This window comes from Pelophylax lessonae (genome assembly GCF_965119305.1).
Source record: "Pelophylax lessonae genome assembly, chromosome: 3".
Taxonomy (NCBI): Eukaryota; Metazoa; Chordata; class Amphibia; order Anura; family Ranidae; genus Pelophylax; species Pelophylax lessonae.
This window is the reverse complement of record NC_138770.1, coordinates 41,856,639-41,874,084: the sequence shown is the minus strand read 5'-3', so window position 1 is coordinate 41,874,084 and position 17,446 is coordinate 41,856,639. Positions and strand designations below refer to the sequence as shown.

The 17,446-nt window shown below is 44.0% G+C and overlaps 2 protein-coding genes across 2 annotated transcripts in view; both read right to left on the bottom strand.

The window, feature by feature from the left end:
- Window positions 1-17,446, bottom strand: part of LOC309550683 (uncharacterized protein) — a 3,164,715-nt gene that overhangs the window by 2,002,307 nt on the left and 1,144,962 nt on the right. The window lies entirely within an intron of this gene.
- Window positions 1-17,446, bottom strand: part of LOC309550699 (uncharacterized protein) — a 114,845-nt gene that overhangs the window by 7,742 nt on the left and 89,657 nt on the right. The gene's annotated exons all lie outside the window — the stretch shown is intronic.

The following is a 17,446-nucleotide window of genomic DNA, read 5'->3' as shown; positions in this document are numbered from 1 at the left end:
TCATGTGATCAATACAGGTTTTCTGTGGACAGAGAATTATCTAGACTGTATTAGTTGTACAATATTAGGATGGAGATATAAGGGGTTAATAGTCGGGCCGCCCCCAGTAGGTATTGGCACATGTGTAGGAAGCTGCTTCCTTCTAGTGTTTGTATTTATAATACACGCTCAGATTGAAGCCACACTACAATGTATAAGGACCCAAAATATCCCCCAAAAAGTTGACCAACCCTCCTGTTATTAGTGATGTTTGTTGGCATCTGTAGGGGCTTCCCCTCAATGGTGGGCATGAGTATCAAAGAACATGCAAATCTTGTATAATAGGACTATAGTATAAAGGAGGATAATAATTAGTAATTTCAGGACTGAAGGCTCAGCCTCTCTGAATGGTATCTGCCCCTGTAGTAGGGTTGCCACCCCATCCCTTTAATCCAGAACACATATTACATATTTAGTTACATAGTAGTTGAGGTTGAATAAAGACATCCAGTTCAACCTGAGTAGGTGTGTGTGTCAGTGACTTATTCATTTCCCATAACCCTGAATGTTGTGATCTTTGAGATGCACGTCCAAGAGTCTTCTGAAAGTAGCTATATTCCCCGCAGCTACCACCAATTGTGGAAGAGAGTTCCACAATCTTATCGCCCTTACATTGAAAAACCCCTTATGTAGCTTAAGGTTAAACCGCCTCTCCTCTAATCTCATTGTGTGGCCACATATCCTCTTACACACTTTGAGACTAAATAGTTTTTTTCCTATGCTGAGATCACCATTGAGGGAGAATAAATCAAGCGCTTGCAAACGCTCCTCATAATTAAGGCCCTCCAATCCCCTAATCAATTTAGTTGCCCTTCTTTGGACTCTCTCCAGTTCCAGCACATCCCTTCTGAGGATTGGCGACCAGAACTGGAGAGAATACTCCAGATGTGGTCGGACCAGAGTTTTATCAAGTGGTAGGATTATAGTTTTATCTCTGGAATGTATCCCCTTCCTTATGCATGCTAATATTCTGCCAGCTTTGGCAGCTGCAGCTTGACATTGCATGCTATTTGCTTAGTCTATCTTCACTTAGACTCCCAGATCTTTCTCCATTCTTGATTCCCCCAGAGGTTCCCCCCCAAAAGTGTATTTTGCGTTTGTTTTTAGTCCCCAAGTACAATACCTTACATTTCTCCACATTAAACCTCATTTGCCATGTAGTTGCCCACTCAGTTATTCTGTAAGATTTCTATATCTTGATGAGAAGTTATTGCCCTGCATATTTTTGTGTCATCCGCAAAAACTGAGATTGAGCTACTGATCCCGTCCTCAATTTTATTTATGAATAAATTGAATGAAATTGGCCCCAGGACTGAGCCTTGGTAGACCCGACTTACCACTCCGGACCAGTCTGAGTACGCGCTATTTATTACCACCCTTTGGACACACCCCTGTAACCAATTTTCTATCCAAGAATAAACCTTGTGGTCAATGCTTGCAGACCTTAGTTTGTAGATTAAGCGTTTATGGGGAACTGTATCAAATGCCTTAGCAAAATCCAGATACACCACATCCACTGGTCTCCCACTGTCTAGCTCACAGCTCACTTCCTCATAGAATGTTAACAGATTGGTTTGACAAGAATATCCTTTTTTAAACCCATGCTGATTACTGCTAATGATACTGTTGTCTAAGCCTTTTCTTGGATATAGTCCATTATCATCCCTTCCAGTATGTTACATACTATTGACGTCAGGCTGACCGGCCTATAATTGCCCGGGATATGCCTCCACCCTTTTTTGAATATTGGTATCACATTGACTTTCCCCCAGTCACCTGGTACATTTCCTGTCATAATACTGTCAGCAAAGATCAGGAACAGTGGTCTGGATATAACCTTACTGAGTTTTTGGAGTACTCTCGGATGTACTCCATCCGGTCCTGGTGATTTATTTGTGTTAATGTTATCAAGCCTTTCCTTGATTTCACCTTCTGTTAGCCACAGAAGCAAGTCCTGTAATGATCTGCTAACCATACAGTCATTGTCTGTATACCCCTCCTTTTCATGTGTAAAAACCGAGGAGAAGAAAGTATTTAGCACGGTTGCCTTCTCTGTGTCCTCTGTAACCATCCTCCTATCATCGTTAATTATGTGTGCAACGTGCTCTGACCTTGTTTTTTTTCTATTAATATATTTAAAGAATTTCTTAGGGTTTTTTTACTTTCCTCTGCTATGCGTCTCTCAAAGTCATTTTAAGCCGTCCTGATTTAGTTTTTACATTTTTTATTAGATTTCTTTTATTGGTGGAAAGCCGAAAATGTCCCCTCCGATTTATATTTCTTAACGGCCATTTTTTTTTCTCTAATAAGCATTTTTAAATTATGGTTTAGCCACCCTGGTTTGACCTTGGCTTTTCTAAATTTATTTCCCATTGGAATGCACTGTGATATACTTTTGTTTAATATGTTCCTAAAGCATTCCTATTTTTCCTCTGTGGTCAGTGTTCCTAGGGTTTGGTCCCAGTTTATTTCCTCTTTTATTGAGCACAGTTCAGGAAAGTTTGCCCTTCTGAAGTTTAGGGTTTTTAGGTTCCCCTCTTGCCTTGCTATCGTATGATGTATGCTAAATGTGATCATCCTGTGATCGCTAGAACCCAAGTTGTCCCGGATTCCCACATCTGTGATTAGACCTGGGTCGTTCGTAATTAATAGATCTAGACATGTAGTTTTCCTGTAAGACATTCATAAAAATGATGAGCCTTTAATGAGTGTGAAGTCCCCTCTTCCCTGTCAATATCAGCATAATTGAAATCCCCAATATGGTGACTGGCCCCAGCTTTGCCGCGTTACACAACAGTGATAGAAATTCCAGCTCTACCTCCACCCTTTGGTTGGGCGGCCTATAACAAACCCCCACTATTACTTTCCCCCTTATTTCTTCCCTATGGAGTTCTACCCATACGGATTCCGCCTCCGCCCTCGTTCCTTCCACAATGTCCCTCCTCTCTACCACCCTTACATTATTTTTGACATAGAGACATGCCCCTCCCCCTCTATTTCCTTCCCTGTCCTTCGGGTACACAGAATACCCTTGAATATTTGCCAGCCAGTAGTGTGAGGGGTCAAACCAAGTTTCTGTTATTCCCACAAGGTCTATGCCCTCCTCGTGTACTAACAGTTCCAGTTCATCCATTTTGTTAGCTAGGCTCCTGGCATTTGCGTATACCCCTCTCAGTGTTATAGGAGTGGATAGTGATTTATCATTAAGTTTATTTCTGCTTGGATTGCGGTTTGTCCGCACGTTCCTGACCCCCATAATGCCTTGTCCTTTGCTCCCTACTAACTGTCCCTACCTCTGAGTCCCCCCCCCCCCCCAACACCTAGTTTAAAAGCCCCTCCATCTTTGTGGCCATCTTTCTTCCCAATAGAGCTGTACCATCCCCATTAACCACTTCTTATTCAATTACTTAGAACCACCAAACACTATATATATATTTTAGCAGAGACCCTAGAGCAGTAATGGTGAATCTTGGCACCCCAGATGTTTTGGAACTAGATTTCCCATGATGCTCATGCAATCTGCAGTGTAGATGAGCATCATGGGAAATGTAGTTCCAAAACATCAGGGGTGCCATGGTTTGCCATCAATGCCCAAGAGAATAAAATGGAGATCATTGCAATATTTTTTTAATCACACCGTATTTGCGCAGCCGTCTTACAAACGCAATTTATTGAGAAAAAAAAATTCACTTTTTTTAATTAAAAAATAAAAAAAAGAGTAAAGTTAGCCCAATTTTTTTTCTATCATGTGAAAGATAAAGTTACGCTGAGTAAATAGATAGCCAACATGTCATGCTTCAAAAATGCGCACGCTCGTGGAATGGCGACAAACATTGGTACTTAAAAATCTCCATAGGTGACAATTTTGAAATTTCTACAGGTTACCAGTTTAGAGTTACAGAGGAGGTCTTGGGCTCAACTTATTGCTCTAAGGATCACGGCGATACATCACATGTGTGGTTTGAACACCATTTACATATGTGGGTGCGACGTGAGTATGCGTTTGCTTCTGCATGCGAGCTAACGGGGACAGGGCACTTTAATTTTGTTTTTTTATCCCTATTTATTTTATTTTATTTTATCTTTTATTTTATTTTAAAAAGATTTTTTGATCATTTTTATTCCTATTACAAGGAATGTAAACATCTCTTGTAATAGAAATAAGCAGGACAGGACCTCTTTAATGTGAGATCTGGGGTCAAAAAGACCTCACATCTACACTAAAATAGAAAAAAAAAAAAAAAGTAATTTTTTTCACGATGAAAAAAATGGGCTCTTTAAATTTGTTGCTAGGAAGCGACACATGACGTCACTCTGGTCCTCCAAGGCCAAAGAGTCAAGTGAGAGGCTTCTTGCCCTCACTTGACTTCCTGCCTGAGAGGAGAGCGGACCGGATAGTTCTTCCCGCTACCGGTGGGTCCGATAAGCAGGGAAAATGAAGCGGCGGGGGGGGGGGGGGCACCTCTCCCACTGCCCAGAAGGGTGATCCCACAGCGAATCCGCCGCTGGGACCACCCTTGTGGTAAGGATGCCCGCCGTTTAAAAAAAATACCGGGGTTACAGCAGCTATCTGATGCCATAACCCTGGTAGTTAATGTCAAAGTAGCTAAGTATATTTACGGTCCGTAAGTGATTAAGGTGCAGCCCGTCCTTACTGAAGAGCCGGTAACCGACTGAGAAGTCAGTCCAGTTCTCCTGAATCCCTCCTTCCTGCACCAGTTCCTCAGCCACTTGTTCAGATTCCTAATCTCCTTCTGCCTCTCCGGTGTGGTTTGAGGTACAGGCAGTATTTCAGAGAAAACCACCTTGGAGGTCCTTTTCCTCAATCTATTCCCCAAGTCCCTGAAATCATTTTTTAGGATCCTCCACCTTCCTCTCACTTTGTCATTGGTGCCCACATGCACCATGACCGCTGGGTCCTCCCCAGCCCCACCCAATAATATGTCCTCCCGATCCACGATGTGCCGAACTCGAGCGCCCAGTAAAAAACAAATTGTTCGGCGACCACGATCGTTTTGAGAGATAGCCTTCTCTGTCCTCTTGATAATTGAGTCCCCTACTACCACTACCTGTCTAACCTTTCTTGAGTCTCTGCCCCCCTCCTTCCTGGAGCCGCCGCTTCCCTGGCAGTCACATCCAAAACTAAGACTGTGGACTCTATAATCATGGACTTCGTTATTCGAACCTGATATGCTGGTTTACATCACAAGTTTGTGAGTAGGCATCTTTTAATTTCTTATAAATAAAAGCCTTACTGAGGATAATGCACTAGGCTGGTGCGCCCTTTCTTTGTGTTTTTGTTTGCAGCGGGGGGAGGGCGTCTGCTCCAGCACTGCCACCCCTGAGCTGATATCCCCATCATCATGCAACTTGGCATATTTGTTGGGGTGTACCAACTCAGGACTGGCCTCCCTAGCGCTCTTCCCCTCTGTCCAACTGTCACCAAACTGCCTACCTCCGGTGCCTGCATCTCCACCCTTCTCTACGCTGGCCCCGCCAGCACCTGCTGGGTAATGTCCAAGCTCCTTTCCAGGTTGTTGATGCTATGCAGTGTTGCCAACTTGTTTTCTAGATCCAGGATCTGTGCTTCTAGAGAAACAAGTCACTCACATCTTGCACAGCAGTATTCGCCCTCGATTGATTCATCAAGGAACGCATAGATGCAGCAAGAAGTGCACCAAGTGGCATCCCCAATCCTGTCGGACATTATAACCCTCTATTCTATGGGGATAATAAGGATAACGACCTGCTATTCGTTACCTACACTACTCCAAGCTCCCCTGATGCTAAACCTACTCCCGTTACTTAGTCGCTCCTAGGACCCGGCTTACAGTCATTGCTTACCAGTCACCAGGTCCTCCAAAAAACGAAGGTACTCCGAGTCACAATGTACTCCCAGATACAAAGGTGCTCCCAGTCACCAGGTCCTCCCAGGTATTAAGGTACTCCGAGTCCCAGGGTACTCCCAGTTACAATGTCCTCCCAGGTACTAAGGTACTCCCAGGTTCTGAGGCTAATATAATGCACATAAGGCACTAAGTGAGTTTAATTACCACCTTAACCACTTAAGCCCCGGAGGATTTGGCTGCTAAACGACCAGAGGGTATTTTGCGATTCGGCACTGCGTGACTTTAACGGACAATTGCGCGGTCGTGCGACGCTGTACCTAAACGAATTTGGCGTCCTTTTTTTCCCACAAACAGAGCTTTCTTTTGGCGGTATTTGATCACCTGTGCGATTTTTTGATCACGCGCTATAAACAAAAAAAGAGCGTAAATTTTGCAAAAATAGCAATATTTTTCCCTTTTTTTTATATGAAATTCCCCCAAAAAAAAATGTAAAAATCAAAATTTTTTAATATTTTCGGCCAATATGTTTTATGCTACCTATGTTTGGTAAAAAAAATCGCAAAAAGCGTATTTTGATTGGTTTGCGCAAAAGTTATTGCGTTTACTAACAAAGGGAAAGATTTTTGTCATTTTTGTTGTTTTTTTTTTTAACGCGTAATGGCGGCGATCTGCGATTTTTTTGTGGTACTGCGACATTGCGGCGGACAGATCGGACCCTTGACTGACATTTTTGACACTTTTGGGGTTACCAGTGACATTTCTACAGTAATCAGTGCTATATATATGCACTGTTACTGTAAAAATACACTGGTAGTGAAGGGGTTAACTTTATTTGAGAGGGAGGGGCTGTGTGTGTCCCTAGGGGCGTGATTCTAACTGTGATTGGCTGTGGCTTCAACTGTATGCAGAGTGATCAATGGATCTACATAGTAGATCCATGTGATCATCTCTCATACAGAGAGGAGAATGACAGGCAGCTTGTTTACACAAGCTGCCTGACTTTCTCCCTCTCCCCCGCCGATCGCAGAGTGGCCGGCGGTGATCGGGTCCGCCGGTCACGCGCGGGGGGGGGGGGTCCGTGAGCGCGCTCGCTCCCTAAACCCTCACAAGCGAGCGACGTAGACCTACGTCACTTTGCCTGTGAGGGGCTGACCGCCGCCGTAGATAGTCGTGCGGCGGTCGGCAAGTGGTTAATCAGCCACACAACCTGTGTAATTAATGTGTGTTTAGGGTTTAAAGCAGGGGTGGGGAACCTGCGGCCCGAGGGCCGTATGCGGCCCCTGAAGCCATCTGATCCGGCCCATTGGGCTGCCTCCGGAGGGGAAGGGGGAGGGCCTCCTGATTACACACAGAGCGGGTCCCTCTGCTTGCCTGGTGCGGCCGCTGTCATACAAAGTCACGCCTCCTACCTATGATAGACAGCACAGTGGTGATGTCTATCATAGGAGTCGGTAATTCTGCATTGATTGGGGCACTAATCGCTCTGTATTAAGGGGGGCACTAATCACTCTGCATTGATTGGGGCACTAATCACTCTGCATTAAGGGGGGCAAACCTGGAAAACCAGTTGCCAGTAGCAACATCATCAATACCAGCTAACATCACACACCTCACCAAAGAGAAGCAGTTGCAGCCATCACATTAGGGGTGAGTTAATTAAATGTTTGACCAAATATAACAGGCACATTTTTAAGTTGATAATTTTGTACGCCCCCCCAAATGATTTTAAAAATATCCAAATGGCCCTCGGCAGAAAAAAGGTTCCCCACCCCTGGTTTAAAGGGATAAGGTGGCAACCCTACCCTGTAGTGTCCTGTGACTATATATATATATATATATATATATATATATATATATATATATATATATATATATAAAAAAGGGGATTAATAATAATAATAATGATGATGATAAAAGACGTCACAGTGACTATGGAGGAAGAGGACGGACATGACGGGGGGGGGGGGGGGGGGGGTTACTGGGTGTAAATAGAGAATAAGATCTGATTACCTCCTCTGCTTCCACTTACAACAATGTCTTCTCTCTACTTCCTCCCGACTCACCTCTCACCTGGAACTTCCTGGTTATACCTGACATCACTTCCGGTCTTCCATAGAGACTTCCTGTCTGGATAAAAGTGAGATCACCACCTTGTGGAGCTCAGAGGAACTGCAGCACTAGTAAACACCTCGTAGTGTGAACACGGCCTTGTGCTGTGTGTGTATGTACTGTATATCCTTATAGAAGGGGTCATCACCACCTTTACCTGGAGAACACACTGATTACCTGCACACTGCACACCAGGAGAACTCACTGATTACCTGCACACTGCACACCAGGAGAACACACTGATTACCTGCACACTAGGAGAACACACAAGCAAGCACCCCCCCCCCCCTTCTGAACTATACCAGGTATTATGCCCTCATAATGGGGTGTGCTTTGAGGCAGGGAGGGCACCCCCTTCTAAAGCACCCAGAGATGTATAGTAACTAAGTAGAACTACTTCACTACTGTACTTAAGTACCGAAAGGCGGTATCTGTACTTTCCTAAAGTAGAATTTTTTTCTCCTACTTCCACTTTTACTTCACTAAATTTTTCCGATGATTTCAATACTTCTACTCCGATATTTTTTTTTTTGTGCTGCATAGTTACTCGTTACAGTTATAAAAATTACCACTGCCAGAACAGTAGATGGCAGGTTTCATGAAGCTCAAAACATGTGTATTATCAGCGCATACGAAAATAAAAGCTACTGTATGTATAAATAAAAGCTGCATTTGAAATAATAAAAAACAATTTGATGTTCAAACTTTTGACTTCTTTCTTTAATAACTACATAACACAGTACTTGTACTTTTACTTTCAGTACTTGAGTAGCAAAATTTAAAAAAAAAAACTACTTGCAATACTTAAGTATAAAAAATGTTGAATACTTTAGTACTTCTACTCAAGTCACTTTTTGATTGAGCACTTCCACTTCTACTCAAGTCACTTTTTGATCGAGCACTTCCACTTCTACTCAAGTCACTTTTTGATCGAGCACTTGTACTTTTACTCAAGTATGGGTTTCGAGTACTTTATACAACTCTGAAAGCACCTTGTCCCCATGTTGATAGCAGTTTATATATTTTTTTTAGGTCTGGTATGAATTTTTAGGGGAACCCCATGCCAAAATTAAAAAAGAAATTGCATGGGTCGACCCCCCCCCCTCAACCCCCAAATTCACCAGGCCAAAAAATGGGGACCAGCAAATGTGCCCCCCCCTCCCCCACACTGAACCATACCAGGTCACAAAACCTCAACATGAGGGGGTTGCTTTGGGGACGGGGGGGGGACTCCCTCTACCCCAAAGCTCTATGTCCCTATGTTTACGGGACAAGGGCCTCTTCCCCACAACCCTGGCACAGTGGTTTTGGGGGTGTGGGGCATGACTTATCGTAAACTGGAAGCCCTACATAATTATTCTATTTTTATTTTGGTGTGATCAAAGGGCCTGGTGTGGATGGGGGGGGGGGGGGGTTAGAGACCAATACACTGACCACTGATATAAGGGGGCCATTCTCCCATTGGTCATCAATGTAAAGAACTACTACACAGACCACTGATATAGGGGGGTTCCTCTCTCATCTGTCACCAGTGTAAGAGACCACTACACTTACCAATGATATAAGGGGGTCCTTCTCCCACTGGTCACCAATGTAAGGGACCACTACACTGACCACTGATATAAGGGGGTCCTTCTCCCTTTGGTCACCCATGTAAGGGAACCACTACACTGACCACTGATATAAGGGGGTCCTTCTCCCTTCGGTCACCAATGTAAGGGACCACTACACTGACCATTGATATAAGGGGGTCCTTCTCCCTTTGGTCACCAATGTAAGGAACCACTACAATGATCACCGATATAAGAGGGTCCTTCTTCCACTGGGCAGCAATGTAAGGGACCACTACACTGACCACTGATATAAGGGGGTCCTTCTCCCTTTGGTCACCCATGTAAGGGAACCACTACACTGACCATTGATATAAGGGGGTCCTTCTCCCTTTGGTCACCAATGTAAGGAACCACTACAATGATCACCGATATAAGAGGGTCCTTCTTCCACTGGGCAGCAATGTAAGGGACCACTACACTGACCACTGATATAAGGGGGTCCTTCTCCCATTAGTCACCAATGTAGGAGACCACTACACTGACCACATGGGATAAGCTCCACCCTCCTGTTTGTACGATCTGAGCATCAGACCAAAAAGGTATATAATATATTTCTACCACTTCTATATATAACAGCTGTCACAGGTTTCTAATGAAGCAGTGAGTGCTTTCCCAACCATGTCCCTTGGGACCGCTGATGTCACTAGGAATGCCTAATACATAAGCAAAGGGGAGAAGATAGCACTGAAATCAATGCCTGAATATTTTTACTTTACATATTTGGGCAATGATGTCGCCACTATCCCATCTCTTCCTTTAGCTGATGACTGCTCAGGGAGCCATCATCCAGCTAGTGGTACCTTTGGATACTATGCACTCCATACTTATTTATGTAGGGGGGCAGTATCCAGGGGCCTCCTTATTTTTTTAAAGGGGGCTTCCATGTTCCAATAGAACCCCTGCCCTCAGAACCCCACAACCACCCGCCAGCTTTGTGCTTCTGTGTGTTCTTGTACTCATCAACAAGGTGTTTTGCAGATGAGATCCACCCTAGAATGGCACCAGAGTGCTGGACCCAATGAAGGGGAGCGAAGCATGTGGACCCTTCCTCCTGAACCATAAAAGGCCTTCAACATGTGGATTATCCCCGGTCAAAGCACCTTGTCCCCATGTTGATGAGAAAATAGTTAAAAAGTAGAACGTAAACATGGATTGGTAAGGCGCAATTTGTGTACAAGAATACCTTAAAAATTACCACCATTTTATTTTCCAGGGCCTCTGCTGTCAGAAAATATATATGTTTGAGGCAGCCTTTCTCAACCTTTTCAACACAGAGGAACCCTTGAAATACATTTCTGGTCTCTGGGAACCCCTGCTAAAAATTTAAAATCTACAACTCATGACACATTAGTGTGACAGTCAGTTGGAAGAATGCTCCTTACTCTTGTCGTCATTGGGAAGAATTACCCCCTTACAGATAGCTAAGAGGAACAATGGTGTCATCTGAGAGGCAGAAATTGCCTATTGCTCAAGGAACCCCTAGCAACCTCAGGAGGAACCCTGGTTGGGGGGTTTAAAATAATCTTCAAGCCCAAAATGTGCATTTTAACGTGTGTGGAAAAAGTTGCAAAAACAGCTTTGGCAGTGAGAGAGAGTAAAGGCCCGTACACACGTGCAGATTGTCGGCCAAAAATGTTCGGCCGCCGAACGATCGGCCGATTTTCGGCTTGTTAGTTTAATGCTTCCGACAACAGACAGCGCACTTTCGGCCGAAAACAATCTGTCGTGCAAGCATTAGAATTTTTGTATGCCGACACCAGAGCGGCCGATTGTTCGCCAGTCAATACAGAATTCGGCAGACAGACAGCAGATTTGCAAGACTGGGCATGCTCAGAAAAGAAAAAACACAGGGAAAGTTAACCATCACATGACATCACTTCTGCAGTCGGCGGACAAAATTCTTGTGCAGTCTTTTGCACTTTTCAACAGACACGACAGCCCGGGGACAAAAGACGGCCGATCGTTCGGCCGACGATCTGCACGTGTGTACGGGGCATAAGAATCACTCTCCAGCAGTCACACTGTAAGCATTAGAGCTCCCCCTAGCTGCAGCCTCGTAATAATCCATATATTTAGCTGTTATGTAACACTTACCACTGAAGGAGCCACTGGATTTCCTATGCAGTGCAGAGGCAGCCAGGCACACAGCAAACAGTTCACTCACACTGGCTCAGAAAACAGTCTAGGGGGTGACTTTTTGAGTTTTATTGCTGTAGAACTTGAACAGAAGGATTATCCCATTTACAAGGGACAAAAAGGGGGAAATCCACAGCTTAACAATAATTACAAATTACATTCCATATGGTTAGGTTTTCACTGACAATAGAGCTTGTGCATGCAATTGAACATATACACAAAGGCAATTCACATTTGACCTGTGCAATTTGTTTCGATCCGAATACAAAATTTGGACAAGTTTTTGGTTATTCGGAAATCTGTTAAAATTTGTTTCATTTATTCGTTTTCTAACGAATTCCAACTTTTCAGAACGATTAGAATTCAGATTGGTCAAAAAAACTCCAAAACAGCATGGGGTCCCCTCCAAAATCCATACCAGACCCTTATCCCGAGCATGCAGCCTGGCAGGCCTGCAGCCTCAGCAAAGGAGGGGGGCGAGTGAGCACCCTCCTCCCAAACCATACCAGGCCACTTGCCCTCAACATGGGCCCACCCCAAAGCACCTTGTCCCTATGTTGATGAGGACAAGGGCCTGGTAGTGAGGTGGTTGTTGGAGTCTGCAGTCAGGGGGCTTATCAGAATCTGGAAGCCCCCTTTAAGGTGGGCCCCAAAATCCCACTCTCCCTATGTGAGCGAATATTGGGTACATCGTACCCCTACCCATTCACCAAAAAAAGTGTCAAAAAGTAATAAAAACAAGAGACAAGTTTTGACAAATCCTTTATGAAAAAATAAAAAAAATTGTGTCCCTCGATGTAAATCCATCGCCAATCACGCCGCCCGCTGACCTGAAAAAAACAACGCTCCGCCTACGGGGACGGACACTTTTTTTGGGGAATGGATAGGGGTACGATGTACCGGATACTCACATGGGGTGGGGATATCAGGGGCCCCCCTTGTTAAAGGAGGCTTCCAGATTCAGATAAGCCCCCCCACCTACAGACCCCCATAACCACCGGCCCCCAAAGCAGCCACCCACCTTGTTGAGGGCATGTGTCCTGGTATAGTTCAGTAGGGGGGGGAGGTGCTCGATCACCCCCCCCCTTTCTTGACCTGCTAGGCTGCATGCTCAGATAAGGGTCTGTTATGGATTTTGGGGGGATCCCAAAAAATTTAAATTCAGTGGTATGGACTGGGGTGGGACACAACGCCGTTTTATTTAACATTTTTCTATTACCGGGCAATGCCAGCATTCTTTTCTTTACAATTATCTGTCAATGGGGAAGCCCGCTGATGACTCATGGTTGTTGGCCGGCTTCCCGGCCCGCTGCCTAACAACCAGCTATTCTTCACACAGAATTCAAATCGTTCCATCGTCTTTCGACCGATCCGATTTCTAATCATTCTGAAAAGTTAGAATTCGTTAGAAAATTAAAAAACGAAAATAAATTTAATGAAAACTAAACAAATTCCGAAACCAAACGAAACAAAAATCAATAACATAACGAATCTATCCAAAACAAAACAACCTTTTCCATTCTGCACTTGTCTAATTCACGTACTTTTGTACCTGTCTATAAACCCTATCCACTTCGGCTCTAACACCTGTTTACCCCTATGGACCAGAGCAATTTTCAAATTTTTGCTATGACCCTATTTATTCTGCGATAATTTTGTCGTTATTTAATATAACAACGTAATACATATATTGTGATTTTTAAGGGCAAACAAGGCTTTTTTTCGTGAATATTCTCCTCCAACAATTTTTTTTCGCAATCCTTAGACAATTAAAAGTAATAAAACTAAACAAAAGGCATTTTTTTAACAGTGTTAGTTTAAACATAAATAGTGTTATTACATTTTGTTCTGTTATTTGTCCTGCTCAAAACAACACTATAATTATGATTTTGGAACAAAGCATTGCAAAATTCTTTACAAATTTTATTTTAAAATTTTGCGCTATTTTCAGTGTTATACCTGTAAATATATGTAAAAGGTGTAAAAATATTAATGAATGAAGCAAACAAAAACAGGTAAACTTTTTTTTCTATCAGTTAATAAAATAGAAAAAAAAAATTACCAGGAAAATGACAATTGAATGGAGAAGGAGAATACGGAGTTAATTAGTGCTGATTAGAGTAAATTAAGGGGTTTAACAGAGGAACATTTAATTAGGAAAAAAACTTTTTTTTTTACTTGTTAAGGTTGCTTTAACATCTGCAGATCAAAGTTCATCCCTTTGATCTGTAGATGAAAAACACTGAAAGCTACATATGATACAATGTTTCAATGTAACTTTCTGTATTCCCATCTGAGCAATGTTGTTGATAAACATTGCCAGACTGCTTTTTTTTTTTTTACAGCTCCTGCTGCCGACCTTCTCATTGTACTCTTGAGTACAGCTGTAATTACAGCTGAATTGCATTGTACTGGGACAGGGAAATCCCAGCAGCAGAGCAGAAGGACTGGATCTATTAGACATGCCCTGTGCACAAAGATTACATGTTTCTGGGCGTGTCTAGTACGCACAGAGTCTGCAACTGGCTATTCTGACTTAAAGCGGAGTTCCACCCAAAAGTTGAACTTCCGCTCATTTGCTTCCCTCCCACCCCCCTCTGGGGCCACATTTGGCACCTTTCAGGGGGGAGGGGGGGAACAGTTTCCTGTTTCTGATAGGTACCCTTCCCCACTTCCGGGAGACAGCTCCATCCAGTTTCTCCTTCCTCCACTGCCACAGTGTGCTTTGCGCATGCGCATTAGGGGGCCGGCTGTGAAGCTGAAAGGCTTCATTGCCGGTTTCCCTTACAGTGAATGGTGGCGGCAGCCGATCTGAAAATTGGCTGGGGTGCTGACATCGTGGGCTCCCTGGACAGGTAAGTGTATATATATTAAAAGTCAGCAGCTACAGTATTTGTAGCTGCTGACTTAATTTTTTTCCCGAAAGCTGGAACTCCTCTTTAAGTACATATACTCAGTGCAGAAAAATATTGATTGTAAGCACTACCAGTGAAGTTGAATAAACAGTTTAAACAAATGCTCAACAACAAAACCGTGTCCGTGGATGAAGCATCATCCCTGCAAGGATGACCCTCCATCTCTATATCAGTAATCCTATTTACCTAGTACTATAAGACCAATGAAACAAGCCCTGCACTCTCACTAAAGATGCATGTCAATAAAGTAATTCTATACGAACAATTATCATGCCCCGTAGTCAATCTTCCAGGTCCCTGGAATGAAGCAAAGAGAACGATACATCCTATCTAGCTAAACACTAATATACTTTACATTCTGCCTAACAGCAATAATTTCCTAGCCAGGGAGTTAGCTAGGTCACAACAGTAACAACATGTAGTCTCTATATACATGCGGCTCCTGGTTTTGTGAGACCCTAAGTCCAAAGGGCCCAAAGTTGGAAAATGTACAAATGTTCAGCCCGACTGTGGATAGGTGAGGGAGATATTCTTCCTCTAAATCCAAGTGATAGCACCATGTGGCTCATCCTTAAGTGGAAGCCAAGTTGTCCCCCTGCCTTAGGCAACAGCCAGCCTTCTGGAAAACCACCATGTCCTTGAAAATAAATCTCCCCAGGCTCCAGCTATTCTTGAGGTCTAGAAATCTTTGCCAGAACTTAGTGGAGCTAGAATTTCTGTAGGTCTTAAGATCACTCAAAAGTTCCAGATTTGCTTGTTAAACCAATCCTGATGCTTTTCCTTAATCTTGTCTATCATCTCCGCTGGTCCATACGGGTAGTCGTAGTCATAATCTAGGGCTACCCATTTTTGCATGATTTTCTGGAGCCAAGAGAACCTTGGTAGCTTTGTCTCTTTGTCTTGTCCCCCTTTCCCAGAGGCATATAAGAATTGTCAACTCTACTTTGGAACTCAGCGAAATCCGAAGTTAAGGCCTGTGCAAGAGTGCAGGTTGGGAATGCTTCAGCCTCTCATTCTCAGTACACTTCTCTAGATACAACCCCTTAATGCCAAGTACTAGTGGGCTGTCTGCTCTCTGTTCTGCTTCCTCAAGGGCATTACCTGGGGTAGGCTCTGTAGCTTCTACCTCCTTGTTATCTCCCCCAGGACTACTCTGTATGGAACTCCTTAGCCAAATCCCAGTCACGTCATCGCCACTAACTTCTGTGGTGAACTTTGGGGACTCAGGGTCTGACTCCGACTCCCCCTCCTCCCAAGCAGTCTCTCCTGGTCCCTTGACATATTCTGGCTGCTCTACTGTACAGGCCACAGAGACCACAACTGTTGCTGGCTTCCCCATTGTGTGCAACACCTCGTTGTTTGATACAGAAGCCTCCAGCTCACCCGGATGGCTCCTCTCCCATGACTGCAGCTATTGTGGTCAGATTTCTGTCCTGGCCTTGAGGTCCAATCAGCTCTCTTCTGCTGCACAGTGCTAAAGGTGCTCACCATAGTGCATTCCAGCCAGCTGAAATAGCTCTGGAACTTCCATGCAGTAACCGGTCTGCCACTCCACAGTATACATAGTGGGCAGCAAGGTGCTTGACAGCAAGTCCCCTAGAGGTTTACTAGTGTCCCCCAGCACTATTGGTCTTTTACAATTGGCACATACTAGGCACAGTCGCTAAGCTCCATCCACATTCCGCAGAGCGAAGCAGCCTCTGGACAAGAGGCAATCCTGAATCCACCATCAGCTCCAGCCACTCGGTTTATCAATCCACATGCCCCATCGGCGTATCTCTCCTGGGCACCATCTCTATCCGACATCCAAAAGCACAAATGCACACCACCATAACAGTTTAAAGTGGAACAGAGCTGCCTAACACCCTTGCAGCTGACAACCACAAACAAACAATTCTGAACAAGTTCAGGGCTAACTGGAACAGCCGCTATGCACAAACTGAGGAACATGGAAACTGCAGATGAATAACCAAGCTCTACTCACAGGCCAGTTCAAAAGAAGATCCAGGATTTGAGGGTTCTGTCCATAGCACAGAGTAGTTTAGCAGCCGGCCCTGGATGGCTCCAGGGGCAAGCAGCACCCCTGAAGCATTAGCAGTCCATCCTCTGGTAGGTAGGACCAGACATCATCTAACTCCACTGCCCAGGCTTCAGCCTTTGCACACTCATCTCTGACCACCTAGTGGGCACACCTCTCCAGGGATTGGACAGAGGGTAGTAAATTTTCAAGCTGAAGATTTGTATCTTCTCACTCCAAGCTCTGGAGGTTTCTCACCAGATCTAGGGGGAAGCAATCAATCCCACAGCTTGTAGAGCCACAGAAAAGCAAAGCAGACAATCCAACTCCCCTAACTAGATAGTCGGACAAAAACTACATTTCCCTAGCAATCTAACTAGGAGGGTGCTACAGCTACATACTTCCGATCTTCATAACATGTCTTTTGACATTTAGGGGTCTAGTCATTTAAAAAGTTGCACAGAAATTCACCGGGTGAATGTACATGTATATTTCTTCTCTGTGAATAGAGGGGAAAAACAAATGTTAGTAAGCTATTTGCTTTGCTGGTCAAATGGTTGATTTAAAATGTTAAGAAAACATATTTGGCCATGAGATGGAGCTAATTCCTATGATACTTAGTGCCATCTAATATTCAAATCTAGTACTTTTTAAACTCAATGGTTGGGTTAATATTGTTGGTTTAGAAAAATGATATCCTTTATGGTTTGTTGTACTCATAAGTAGATGAATAAGATCTCAATTAGTATGAAACTATTCCTGACATAG